This window comes from Lolium perenne, chromosome 4 (assembly GCF_019359855.2).
Source record: "Lolium perenne isolate Kyuss_39 chromosome 4, Kyuss_2.0, whole genome shotgun sequence".
Classification (NCBI taxonomy): domain Eukaryota; kingdom Viridiplantae; phylum Streptophyta; class Magnoliopsida; order Poales; family Poaceae; genus Lolium; species Lolium perenne.
Genome location: NC_067247.2, coordinates 78686137 through 78700346, shown reverse-complemented (window position 1 = coordinate 78700346; position 14210 = coordinate 78686137).

Here is a 14210-nt window from a genome sequence, read left to right as displayed (position 1 = left end):
CTTTATGGACGGAACCTTTCTTGGCATACTTGATGGAGCAAAGGTTACCAGATGATCCAGTAGAAGCAAAACGCATCGTACGACGATCTAAAGCATACGTCGTGGTCGATGGCGACCTCTACAAACGAAGTATCTCTTGCATCTTTCAGGGGTGCATCGCCATCGATGATGGAAAGGCTTTATTGCGCGAAATACACGAAGGGACATGTGGCCATCATGCCAATAGCATGGCACTTGTGGCTAAAGCTTTCAGAGCAGGGTTTTATTGGCCAACAGCGGCAGCCGATGCAAGGGACTTAGTTAAGAAGTGCGATCCTTGTCAACGTTTCGCGCCAGAACCTCATGCACCCGCCACGGATCTGATGACAATACCTTTGGCCTGGCCTTTTGCACAATGGGGACTTTATCAAGTTGGTCTATTGCCAAGATCATCACCTGGTGGTCATACTTATCTATTGGTGGCAGTTGACAAATTCACCAAATGGATTGAGGCTATACTAGTCACTAACAAGACAACAAAAACCGCCGTCAAATTCTTCAAAGGAATAACTTGTCGTTTCGGTGTGCCTCATAACATCATTACTGACAATGGAACTAATTTTGATTCTAAGGAATTCCACCAATTCTGCGACAACAATGGTATCGATCTTAAATTTGCTTTGGTTGCTCATCCTCAGACCAACGGACAAGTGGAAAGAATTAATGACCTAATATGCGACGGTATAAAAAAGCGCCTCACGGGTGCAGCTGGAGCCTGGGTTGAAGAGTTACCATCAGTACTCTGGAGTTTGCGGACTACGCCAAACAGGTCTACGCAGCAAACAACGTTCTTCCTTATCTACGGAGCCGAAGTAGTCTTGCCAGCTGATGTTCGCTTTGAAGCGCCTCAGGTGGCTGCGTATACAAAGACAACTTCTGTTCACACATTACAAGACGCTGTAGATCTTCTTGATGAGGCTCGATACATCGCCCTGGCCAGAACAACAGTATATCAGCAAGCAATACAGAATTATCATAGTCGAAGAGTCCGCACTCGAGGATTTAGTGTTGGTGATTTAGTACTACGCCTGAAGCAAGAAAGATCCTTGAAACTGGAATCCCCATGGGAAAGGCCGTTCATCGTCACTGAAGTAATACCAGGTGGAGCTTATCGCCTTAAGAACCCTGCTTCGGGAAAAGATGTTGAGAATCCCTGGAACGTTGCACACTTGCGACAATCTTATGCATAGAATTCGACCATTGTCTTCACTACATGGAGGCTTATTAACCTGATGAATATTATGAATAAAATTCTTGTTCAGTTTACATTATCCTTCAAATGATTGGGCTTCTTATTGCCTACTAATCCCTTCAGGAACTTTAGCTAAATTATGCATCAAAAGCCTGTCCGATAATACTCGGGGTCTGCAAGGTATCATTATAATATCGGTAATTAATACGCCTATCGGGAGCTATGGTTATCGGTATTAAGTATTACAATATTGATAATTTATAAATACTCCCCTCGGGAGCTATGGTTATCAATATATTGAAAACCCGTCCAAAGCCTCAGATAAACTATCGAGTGATGTAGTTGATGGAAACAATACAACTTACAAAAAGGCTCATATCGGTGCACCGTGTTACAAAGCCAAACAAAAAGCGCCTGAATCCCTTGTGTATTCGAAGGGTGTCGCTCTTACAAAACTTACAAAATGACTCTGCACAAAGTTGCAACTACGATAGGGTCGTCGGGTGAGCGAACTGACTTGATCAATCAGTTGCCCCCGATAAAACATTTCAGCTGGACTTACAAATCCAAAAATTCATCGACACATATTACTACTTGCAACGCAAGGTTACTATAAAGAGATTTTGTTTTTGCAAAACTTCATTATCACAACAAGGTCCTTTGATCTTCTTGGTTCTTCAAATCCCCTTCAGAACTTGCTTCCATCCTAGAAACAATAATATAAGCATGATGCCTAGCTATGGGATTGTATTGGTCTAATCTGCTATTAGTATTCGCTATGGATTCCAAATATATAGCTTCATGACACGCTAAAACTGAAGCAATTGCAAGCTCGGCTCCAGGAAGAAGTTCTTTATGCACCAAAGATCGAATTCTGATTGGAGTCTTGAATCGATTAAACATAGCTGACAAAGTTTCGGGTGCTGGATCTAACGGAAACATAGACTTCCATACCATGGAAAGATGAGCATGATATTTATCAAAATAATAATGGACCTTCTCGGCTCGGTACTCGAATTTTGCTACTATTACAGTCTTCGACTGATTAGACCATAGCTCACACTTTGGGTGAGTAATGTCGGTCATCATTGCAATCTTTTCATGGACTCGTCTATTATCTTCTGATTCATCCAGAGCAACAACTATTGAAGGCAAAAAAATAGTCTCTAAAGGGTTATCCGATAAAAGTATCAAGTGGAGATGAAAGGAAAGCAACTGGCTGCTTACAACTCAAGCTTTCAGTATCCACTCGAAGGCGATCCAGAGCGTGTTGTTCAATCGCAGCAGCGATTTCGCTCATTTTCTTCACCAAAGCTGCCATGGCATGAAGACCAGCTATATCTTTTCTCAACCGAGAGATTTGATCACGCAAGCGACGTACAAGCTCCGATTCATCAACAACAGAAGAATTTAGAGAACTTTCAACATGAAAGGGAGCTGAGGAAATCTACATCAAGATAATTAATTTACCTTCTCAAAAGAACAACGGAAAAAGGTGGAAAACTCCCATCAGGAGTGTACATAAAAAGACATGATGGGATTCAAAAGAAAGTTAAATACTGGCAACAGAGCCAGATTAATTCAGTACAAGTTACGACTAGAGTGTATCTGGGTTACAACTAGAATTAAGCAGACCAAATTTAATCAAGCTTGTGTCGAGGAGCCAGGACCAGCACCAGATGCAGTCTTGTTCTTTTCTTCGTCAACTAATTTGAGAAGTCGATTGGCGCACACAACTGAGGATTGCTTAAAAGGCTCAAGGTTGATAGGACAGTTATAAGCATCCACATGCAACGCCTTGGATAAATTCTCCAGTTCAGAACAAAGCCCGTGGCCTATCAATAGCTGAAAAGTAAGAACTGCTCTGTAAAGACGAGAGCATCGCTTCAATACCTCTATAGCTTCTGAAGAATCGATGAAGAAGGTCTCCGCCATTTCCCAGAGGGTCTTTTTCTGATCCAGCTTCGGGAACATCATTGAAAATAATTTCGACAGAGCTCCCTTGGTCTTCTTTAACAGATCTTGAAGCTGGTTACCGGACTCAGTAGCAAAGGACAGAGCATCCGACATCGAATTGACACGAAGTTTGCTTCCACGGTCGATAGGCATATCGGCAGTATCTAGAAAATCACAAAGCATAATTCATCGCGTCAGGAGGGTATTCTAAAAATAAAAGAAATATCATACAACTCTAGAGAAACTTACTCAACAAATTCTTGATGGATTCTTGAAGGGCACCCTCCTTTTCATCGGCTTCCATGAAAGCCTTGTGCTGAGCTTCTTGATCGTCCTTCATCTTCTTCTTCAAAATTTTCAGCTCCTCCTTTGAAGCATGTATTTTCGCCTTGCACTTCAGCTCCTAGCTTGTTGGCTTCCAATACTTGGTTAGTTGAAGCTTTAACAACTTTGCGAAGCTGGATGTTCTCTGCTTCTAGCCGACTAAATTGGTCAGCAAAATCTGCTACAACGTCAACCGCGACATAGATTGGTTGCAACAAAGGAATTGAAAAAGTACGTCAAAACAACAAGTATACCTTAGCCAATACTCGAATTCTTTCAGAAAGTCAATCATCGGCTCGGGGGTAGCAAGTACTACGATTATTATCTATTGCTTACATGAGCACGCAAGGATAAAGGAGCAGAAGCAGTTGTTGGGGGAATAACTGTTGACATGGGTACCTTGGCCATGACTGATCGTGGCAGAGGAGTGGTCATTCGATCAACTTTTGGCATCGGCTCCTTCGAAGATTCAGCCTTTTCAGACAATATTTTTGCCCTCTTCGAGAGAGGAATCTCGTCATCGTCCTCAGAGCTGAATGAAATAAAAGTTACTAAAGCCAAAAGAAACTAAATACAAGCAAAAAGAAGTAAGAAGATATTTACGATAAAGACTCGATGTCATCCTCATCTGCGAATAGTTTCGATGGCCTTTTTGAAGGTTGAGAAGTCGAAGTGTTGCGGGAAGGAGCAAGGGGAGCAGTCGCGTCAGCATCATCGTCTTTTCCGCTAGGGCTTGATTCTGCTGTCACCATCAAATCTTCATTGATCTTCCTGCGTCGCATAGATTTAGTGAAGGCATCATCCTCGGGGGCTTCGCCACCTTGGACATCGTTGTCCTGAAAAATGTGTTGTTCATCTTCAGTCTCTTCCGAAGCATTGTCATCTTCAGGAGCTACCCCACTTTCGGGTGTAGGAGGATAACATTGAGCAACGGTGGAAGTCTGTCGATAGAAAAAGTTATAAGATTCCGATTCAGAAACAATGAAATAATGTCTGAAGCAAACACAAGTAAAATTTCCTTAGCAGGAAGATGCTTAAGGCCGAGAGGAGGGCGAGCCGAAGTCATAACAATATTGTCCTTCTGGCTAAGGCGATTTAGGCGTCGCACCTAATCTCGAAGATCTTCTTTGGACACATCAGTTGAACTGATCCTTGATTTATCCGATGAGCCATTGTACAGCCATAACTGATGAGGCCTTGACATCAGCGGTTGCACTCGACGTTTTAGAAAACTGAGACCACCTCAGTGCCGCACATTGTTAGACCTTCTGCATTCTTCAGGTCCAAGACCTTTTCATACAGTTCGTCAGCAAGAGCGCTTTCTTTGGCAGTCAAAGTGTTTCGTCGGGACTTCTTCGGCACTACAGAAAGGACATCCTCAAATGGAGGAAGATTGGAGCGCCGTCCTGGTACTGGGATGTCTCGGAGATAAAACCACTTCTGTCGCCAGCCTTGAACTGACTCTTTCATTGGGTAGTCGAAGTAGTTAACCTCCTTCCTGACGACGAAGCCGACGCCGCCAACAACAGGGGGACCATCAATGCCATTGTGGCGTTTGATGTAGAAAATATTCCTCCACAAGCCCCAGTGGGGGTCAATGCCGAGGAAGGCTTTACACAGAGTAATAAAGATGTAAAGGTGGAGGATGGAATTGGGAGTCAACTGCCAGAGCTGAATCCCGTAGAAGAAGAGAAGAGAGCGAAGAAACTCGTGGGCGGGGAGAGAAAGACCGCGAAACAGAAAGGCATCAAACATAACAGTAAAGCCCTTTGGAGGCCTAGGGCGGGATGAAGAACCTGGATGAAGGTAGTCAGATTCGACAGATGAGATGAGGCCAAGTGACCTCATCTTATTCTCTTCGTGCTTGGAGATGGTGGAAGCGCACCAATCAAGGCCAACCCTGGCTGCTCCTGTGGTAGAGCTCGAGCTAGCGGTTCCCTTCTTCTTGCCCATGGTCGGTGAACTCGAGAAAACAAAGGCAATGGCGAGGAGGAGGCAAGGAAGAAGATGACCAGTATGGATACGTAAAAAGTGAAAACAGGGAAAAGACCCCTATTCATAACAGGGAATGATTGGAGATCGTGGCCGTTACTCTGGTGATCGTGGGAAGATGGGCAAGGATCCAGTAGTACACGTGTCCAGAAGGAGAGATAAAACCGGCGGTCCATTACTCCCACTACGCGCGGGAATCGAGGAGGCACCTCGGTCAATGCATAAGCACTAGTCAATTCTTAACTGACCACGCAGAAGTAGGGTGGGCCTATCAGGTCATGTCATGTCAATCAAACCACCGCAGTGGTTACGTCATCGATGATGTCATCAAAAGTATCGACTTCTCATGAAGCATTCGAAGAAACCTACAACGTTCGAGTAGAACAACTTGAGTCTACGCGCGGTTGCAAGCATCGGTGCCTAGACTCGGGGGCTACTCCTATCAGGGGCACTTGTCGCGCACCCGATATAAATTATGAACCCGAAGGAATCAGAAGATCCAGGATCATGCCCGGGGACTTGATCCTGAGTAGAGTAGCGTTGTTTTGCCATTCGGCAGTTAACCAACATCGATTAAAAGCTGGGCATGTTACTCAACATCCTTTGCATACTATCAACAAGCCTGATTCGGAGATATTGAAGACCCGATATACAGAACTTATCGGGTGACCGTGACAGTCCATAGAAAATATCAACGGACGTAAAAACATTTGAGTATTACAACTTGAGTCTACGCGCGGTTGCAAGCATCTGTGCCTGGACTCGGGGGCTACCCTCCCATCGGGAGCGCTTGTTGTGCACCCGATAAAAATAAAGCTTTCAAGATCAATGGACATTCAATAGAAGACAACTTTAGTCCCTGCCCGAAGCTACGCTTTGGCCAGTCACTCGGGGGCTACTGATGTGGGCATTACCCTTCGGGTAACTTGTATTGCGCTACCTCCTACGGCCCAACCAGGGGCCCATGAAGATCATCCACCGACCAAGGTGGGACGCTATCTCAGTTCGCGTGATGGATTATTGAAGGACAAGGCAAGGAGACGAAGAAACAAGGAAAGTTAGATATATAACTCTTTGTAATCTAGTCGTACCCGGACAGACCTCTCGAGACCTGGCTCCCAATATAAGGGCCAGGAGAGGGGCTGCCGAGGGACACAATCAATTTAGCCATAACCACCATAAGTCAAGAGTTAGGTCATACACAATCCTAGCTTTCATCGAGTCCTTCGTCTAAGCCTTCGGCTACCCCATTGTAACCCGATATTCTCAATAATCAAGATCAGACAAACAGGAAGTAAGGGTTTTACCTCGACGAGGGCCCCGAACCTGGGTAAATCTTTCTCCCCATTTGTTTGATATCTGATGTCTCGTGTTAGCCTGCAGGATTCCGTCAACCCTAAGCCCCTCAAGGTGGGCATTGCCGATGAGTACCCTCGACAGCCGAGGCATATGGGATCTTGTTCATCTTCTCTCTTTCTTCTACCGTAGCCGGACCTTGAGTTTTACTCAAGACCTTTCCTGGTAACATGGGCAAGAACCCTTTCCTGCTTTCATCCATTCTAAACTTATTTAGAATCTTTTCCAAGTATGTACTCTGTGAAAGCGCTATTAGGCGTCTTGATCTATCTCTATAAATCTTGATGCCTAAAATATATGCTGCTTCTCCAAGGTTTTTCATTGAAAAACTCTTATTAAAATAACCTTTAACACTGCTTAGAAGCTCTACATCATTTCCAATCAACAATATGTCATCTACATATAATATCAGGAATGCTACAGAGCTCCCACTCACTTTCTTGTAAATACACGCCTCACCATGAGTCTGTATAAACCCGAAGTCTTTGATCACCTTATCAAAGCGTCGGTTCCAACTCCGGGATGCTTGCTTTAGTCCATAAATGGAACGTTAAAATTTGCATACCTTGTCAGCATTTTTAGGATCAACAAAACCTTTGGGTTGTACCATATACAACTCTTCCTCAATGTCACCATTAAGGAACGCCATTTTGACATCCATCTGCCAAATCTTATAATCGAAAAATTGCAGCTATTGCTAACAAAATCCTCACAGAATTTAGCTTCTCTACAGGTTAGAAGGTCTCATCGTAGTCAACTCCTTGAATTTGTCGGAACCCTTTCGCGACAAGTCAAGCTTTATAGACAGTAATATTACCATCAACATATGTTTTTCTTTTGAAGATCCATTTATTCTCGACAGCCTTGCGGCTATCAGGTAAGTCTACCAAAGTCCATACTTGGTTATCATACATGGATCCCATTTCGGATTTCATGGCCTCTTGCCATTTGTTGGAATCTGGGCTCATCATTGCTTCCTCATACATCGCAGGGTCTTCATCATTGTTTTCCACAATCATGACATTTAGACAGGGGTCATACCAATCAGGAGTGGTACGATCCCTCGTCGATCTGCGAGGTTCAGTAGATTCTTCGTTTCAAGTCTCATGATCATCATCATTTGCTTCCTCTCTTATCGGTGCATGCAGCACATGAACATCTTCCGGTGCTGCGCTACTCTGATCTTCGAGAGAAAGTTCAATAACCTCGTCGAGTTCTACTTTCCTTCCAGTCACTTCTTTAGTGAGAAAATCCTTCTCAAGAAAGGATCCGTTCTTGGCAACGATGATTTTGCCTTCGGAGTTGTGATAGAAGGTGTACCAAATTGTTTCTTTAGGGTATCCTATGAAGATGCATTTCTCCGCTTTGGGTTCTAGCTTGTCAGGGTTGTAACTTCTTTACATAAGCTTCGCAACCCCAAACTTTAAGGAACGACAGCTTAGGTTTCTTACCAAACCATAATTCATACGGTGTCATTTCAACGGATTTAGATGGGGCCCTATTTAAAGTGAATGTGGTTGTCTCTAATGCGTAACCCCAAAACGATAACGGCAAATCGGTAAGAGACATCATAGATCGAACCATATCTAAGAAAGTTCGATTACGATGTTCGGATACACCATTGCGATGTGGTGTTCCCGGCGGTGTCAACTGTGAAAGTATTCCACATTTCTTTTAAATGCATGCCAAACTCATAACTGAGATATTTGCTTCCACGGTCAGAATGCAGAAACTTAATCTTCTTGTTACGTAGATTTTCTTCTTCACTTTGGAATTCCTTAAACTTCTCAAAAGTTTCAGACTTATGTTTCATAAAGTAAATATACCCATATCTACTCAGATCATCCGTGAAGGTTAGAACATAACGTTAACCACCGCGCGATGCTACACTCATTGGTATGCACACATCGGTATCTATGATTTCCAATAAGTTTGTAGCTCGCTCCATTGTACCAGAGAATGGAGTCTTAGTCATTTTTCCCATTAGACATGTTTCACATCTATCAAGTGACTCAAAGTCAAGTGATTCAAGAAGTCCATCGGAATGGAGTTTCTTCATGCGCTTCACTCCAATATGACCAAGACGACAGTGCCACATATATGTAGAATTATCATTCAATTTAATTCGCTTAGAGAATCACTAGTAATACCCCTAAACCCTCAAACCCTCAAAAAAATTTAGAGGTCCAACCCTCAAACACGATTTCAACCTGTAGAAGTGAGGGTTGGGGAGGCCGAACTGCACCCAAACCGCACTCCTCCTCCTCGCCGCGCGGGAGGGAAATTTCCCATCCCCAACCTCCCGCCCCGCGCTGCCAGCCGCCGCGATTCCGGCCGCCGCCCACCTCCCCTCGTCTCCAGCTGGCCGCCGCGAGCTCCCCCGCCCACGGATCCGCGCCTCCCCACCACCCCGCATCATCCCCGCCGCCCGCAGATACGCGCCGCCCGCTCGCCCGCCGTCGGCCGCGCCTCGTCTCCCCGCCGCCTCGCGCCGCGTCTTCCCTAGCCGCCTGCCGCCCCGCGTCGCGTCTTCCCGAGCCTCCGTGGCCACCCCGTGCCCGCCCTCCCGCCTCCGCATCGCCTCATGCCACCGGGGGTTGCCTCGCCCCGGCCCTCCCGCCGCCGCGCCCCACCGGCCCCGCCCCAACCGGCCGCCGCTCACCCCGGTATGCCCCTTTTTGTTTTATTTTTGTTTTATTTTTTCTTTTAGATTCATTGCTGGAAACTCATATATTAGTTTTTGTTGTATTATGTAGATGGACACCGACGATACGGCGTCGTTGTCCGATGATTCCGGTTGGTCGTCGTCGGATGATTCGGATATTGAGGAGTTGCTTCAAGATGACGATGTCGTGATGATGAGCCTCCTCATCGACGTGCAAGAGTTTGAAGACCGCAAGAAACTGATGGATCAGAGGAAAGGGTCGAAGATGGGGCGAGTCACCATCTACCGGAACCGCGCTATCGGCCACGAGCAATTGATGCACGACTACTTCGCGGAGGTACCGACATACCCATCACGCCTCTTCCGGAGAAGGTACCGAATGCGCCGTAGTTTGTTCGTGAAGATTGTCACCGATTGTGCGGCCGCCTCAGATTACTTCAAGCGTCGTAGATCCGCCGCCGGTATCATGGGGTTTAGTGGGTACAAAAAGATATCGGCGGCAATGTGGGTGCTCGCCTATGGCATACCCGCGGACTACACTGACAAGTATCTTCGCATTGGACAAGATACAACCACGGAGTCCATACGTAGGTTTGCAAAATTGGTCATCCGGTTGTATGGTGATGTGTATCTTCGAGCACCCAACGAGGAAGATACAAAGAGATTGATGGAGATGAATGAAAAAGGGGATGGCCGGGTGATACGTCTCCGACGTATCGATAATTTCTTATGTTCCATGCCACATTATTGATGTTATCTACATGTTTTATGCACACTTTATGTCATATTCGTGCATTTTCTGGAACTAACCTATTAACAAGATGCCGAAGTGCCAGTTGCTGTTTTCTGCTGTTTTTGGTTTCAGAAATCCTAGTAAGGAAATATTCTCGGAATTGGACGAAATCAAAGCCCAGGGGCCTATTTTTCCACGAAGCTTCCAGAAGTCCGAAGGAGAGACGAAGAGGGGCGACGAGGGGGCCACACCCTAGGGCGGCGCGGCCCCCCCTTGGCCGCGCGGCCCTGTGGTGTGGGGCCCCCGTGCCGCCTCTTGACCTGCCCTTCCGCCTACAAATAGCCTCCGTGACGAAACCCCCAGTACCGAGAACCACGATACGGAAAACCTTCCAGAGACGCCGCCGCCGCCGATCCCATCTCGGGGGATCCAGGAGATCGCCTCCGGCACCCTGCCGGAGAGGGGAATCATCTCCCGGAGGACTCTACGCCGCCATGGTCGCCTCCGGTGTGATGTGTGAGTAGTCTACCCCTGGACTATGGGTCCATAGCAGTAGCTAGATGGTTGTCTTCTCCCCATTGTGCTATCATTGTCGGATCTTGTGAGCTGCCTATCATGATCAAGATCATCTATCTGTAATTCTATATGTTGCGTTTGTTGGGATCCGATGAATAGAGAATACTTGTTATGTTGATTATCAAAGTTATGCTTATGTGTTGTTTATGATCTTGCATGCTTTCCGTTACTAGTAGATGCTCTGGCCAAGTAGATGCTTGTAACTCCAAGAGGGAGTACTTATGCTCGATAGTGGGTTCATGCCTGCATTAACACCGGGACAAAGGATGTGAAAGTTCTAAGGTTGTGTTGTGCTGTTGCCACTAGGGATAAAACATTGATGCTATGTCTAAGGATGTAGTTGTTGATTACATTACGCACCATACTTAATGCAATTGTCTGTTGCTTTGCAACTTAATACTGGAGGGGGTTCGGATGATAACCTGAAGGTGGACTTTTTAGGCATAGATGCAGTTGGATGGCGGTCTATGTACTTTGTCGTAATGCCCAATTAAATCTCACTATACTCATCATGATATGTATGTGCATTGTCATGCTCTCTTTATTTGTCAATTGCCCAACTGTAATTTGTTCACCCAACATGCTGTTCGTCTTATGGGAGAGACACCTCTAGTGAACTGTGGACCCCGGTCCAATTCTCTTTACTGAAATACAATCTACTGCAATACTTGTTCTACTGTTTTCTGCAAACAATCATCTTCCACACAATACGGTTAATCCTTTGTTACAGCAAGCCGGTGAGATTGACAACCTCACTGTTTCGTTGGGGCAAAGTACTTTGGTTGTGTTGTGCAGGTTCCACGTTGGCGCCGGAATCCCTGGTGTTGCGCCGCACTACATCCCGCCGCCATCAACCTTCAACGTGCTTCTTGGCTCCTCCTGGTTCGATAAACCTTGGTTTCTTTCTGAGGGAAAACTTGCTGCTGTGCGCATCATACCTTCCTCTTGGGGTTGCCCAACGAACGTGTGAAATACACGCCATCAAGCATATTTTCTGGCGCCGTTGCCGTGGAGATCAAGACACGCTGCAAGGGGAGTCTCCACTTCTCAATCTCTTTACTTTGTTTTTGTCTTGCTTAGTTTTATTTACTACTTTGTTTGCTGCACTAAATCAAAATACAAAAAAATTAGTTGCTAGTTTTACTTTACTTGCTATCTTGTTTGCTATATCAAAAACACAAAAAAATTAGTTTACTTGCATTTACTTTATTCATCATGTTTCCTTTTAATTTTACCACAAAAAGCATACCGGTAGGACGTGGGTCTATAGTTGGGAGAAATAATATAGAAGAATTTTTCAATCATGTTAGTACTATTGAAAATTTTGAAGATAGACACTTGGTAGACCTTGCGCCTACTTATGAAATTGCTGCTGCGCATTTAGTTCGCTTGTTGGAAACTAAATTTGTTAATCTTAATCCTATAATCCAACACATGTTCTTCACACTTGGCGATATGGAAGAAGGGGAAAAGAAAGATTTTGTGTTAGAAACCCTTCTTAGAGAATTTGGTGGTCTAGCAAGAGAAGCTAGAAAGGTGTTTGCTAAATTTAATATGCTTGGTTCTCCTACTAATTTTGTTAGTCTCCTTGAAAAGATGGATATGGATAGAATAAGATACACTAATAATATTGATGATGGAGGGGAGATCAAAGCACCAATACCATGTAAGCTCCTAGCTATGAATGATGCACTAGAAAATAATTATGCTTGGCTTGTTCCTGAAAATTTGTTTGATGAGAGTAGCACGCCTAAGACTAATGAAAAGGGAGATGCTAAAACTTATGTATCTAATATACTATGCCTGGTTGAGAAAAGCCCACACCCCGCTGTAGAAGTACCACCCTTTGATAATACTTGATACACACTTTCTGCGCCTAGCTGAAAGGCGTTAAAGAAAAGCGCTTATGGGAGACAACCCATGTTTTTACATACAGTACTTTGTTTTTATTTTGTGTCTTGGAAGTTGTTTACTACTGTAGCAACCTCTCCTTATCTTAGTTTTGTGTTTTGTTGTGCCAAGTTAAGCCGTTGATAGAAAAGTAAGTACTAGATTTGGATTACTGCACAGTTCCAGATTTCTTTGCTGTCACGAATCTGGGTCCACCTCCCTGTAGGTAGCTCAGAAAATTAAGCCAATTTACGTGCATGATCCTCAGATATGTATGCAACTTTCATTCAATTTGAGCATTTTCATTTGAGCAAGTCTGGTGCCATTTTAAAATTCATCAATACGATCTGTTCTGTTTTGACAGATTCTGCCTTTTATTTCGCATTGCCTCTTTCGCTATGTTGGATGAATCTCTTTGATCCACTAATGTCCAGTAGCATTATGCAATGTCCAGAAGCGTTAAGAATGATTGTGTCACCTCTGAATATGTCAATTTATAATGTGCACTAACCCTCTAATGAGTTGTTTCGAGTTTGGTGTGGAGGAAGTTTTCAAGGATCAAGAGAGGAGTATGATGCAACATGATCAAGGAGAGTGAAAGCTCTAAGCTTGGGGATGCACCCGGTGGTTCACCCCTGCATATATCAAGAAGACTCAAGCGTCTAAGCTTGGGGATGCCCAAGGCATCCCCTTCTTCATCGACAACATTATCAGGTTCCTCCCCTGAAACTATATTTTTATTCCATCACATCTTATGTGCTTTTTCTTGGAGCGTCGGTTTGTTTTTGTTTTTGTTTTGTTTGAATAAAATGGATCCTAGCATTCACTTTATGGGAGAGAGACACGCTCCGCTGTAGCATATGGACAAGTATGTCCTTGGTTTCTACTCATAGTATTCATGGCGAAGTTTCTCCTTCGTTAAATTGTTATATGGTTGGAATTGGAAAATGATACATGTAGTAATTGCTATAAATGTCTTGGGTAATGTGATACTTGGCAATTGTTGTGCTCATGTTTAAGCTCTTGCATCATATGCTTTGCACCCATTAATGAAGAAATACATAGAGCATGCTAAAATTTGGTTTGCATATTTGGTTTCTCTAAGGTCTAGATAATTTCTAGTATTGAGTTTGAACAACAAGGAAGACGGTGTAGAGTCTTATAATGTTTTCAATATGTCTTTTATGTGAGTTTTGCTGCACCGGTTCATCCTTGTGTTTGTTTCAAATAAGCCTTGCTAGCCTAAACCTTGTATCGAGAGGGAATACTTCTCATGCATCCAAAATACCTGAGCCAACCACTATGCCATTTGTGTCCACCATACCTACCTACTACATGGTATTTTCCAGCCATTCCAAAGTAAATTGCTTGAGTGCTACCTTTAAAACTCCATCATTCACCTTTGCAATATATAGCTCATGGGACAAATAGCTTAAAACCTATTGTGGTATTGAATATGTAATTATGCACTTTATCTCTTATTAAGT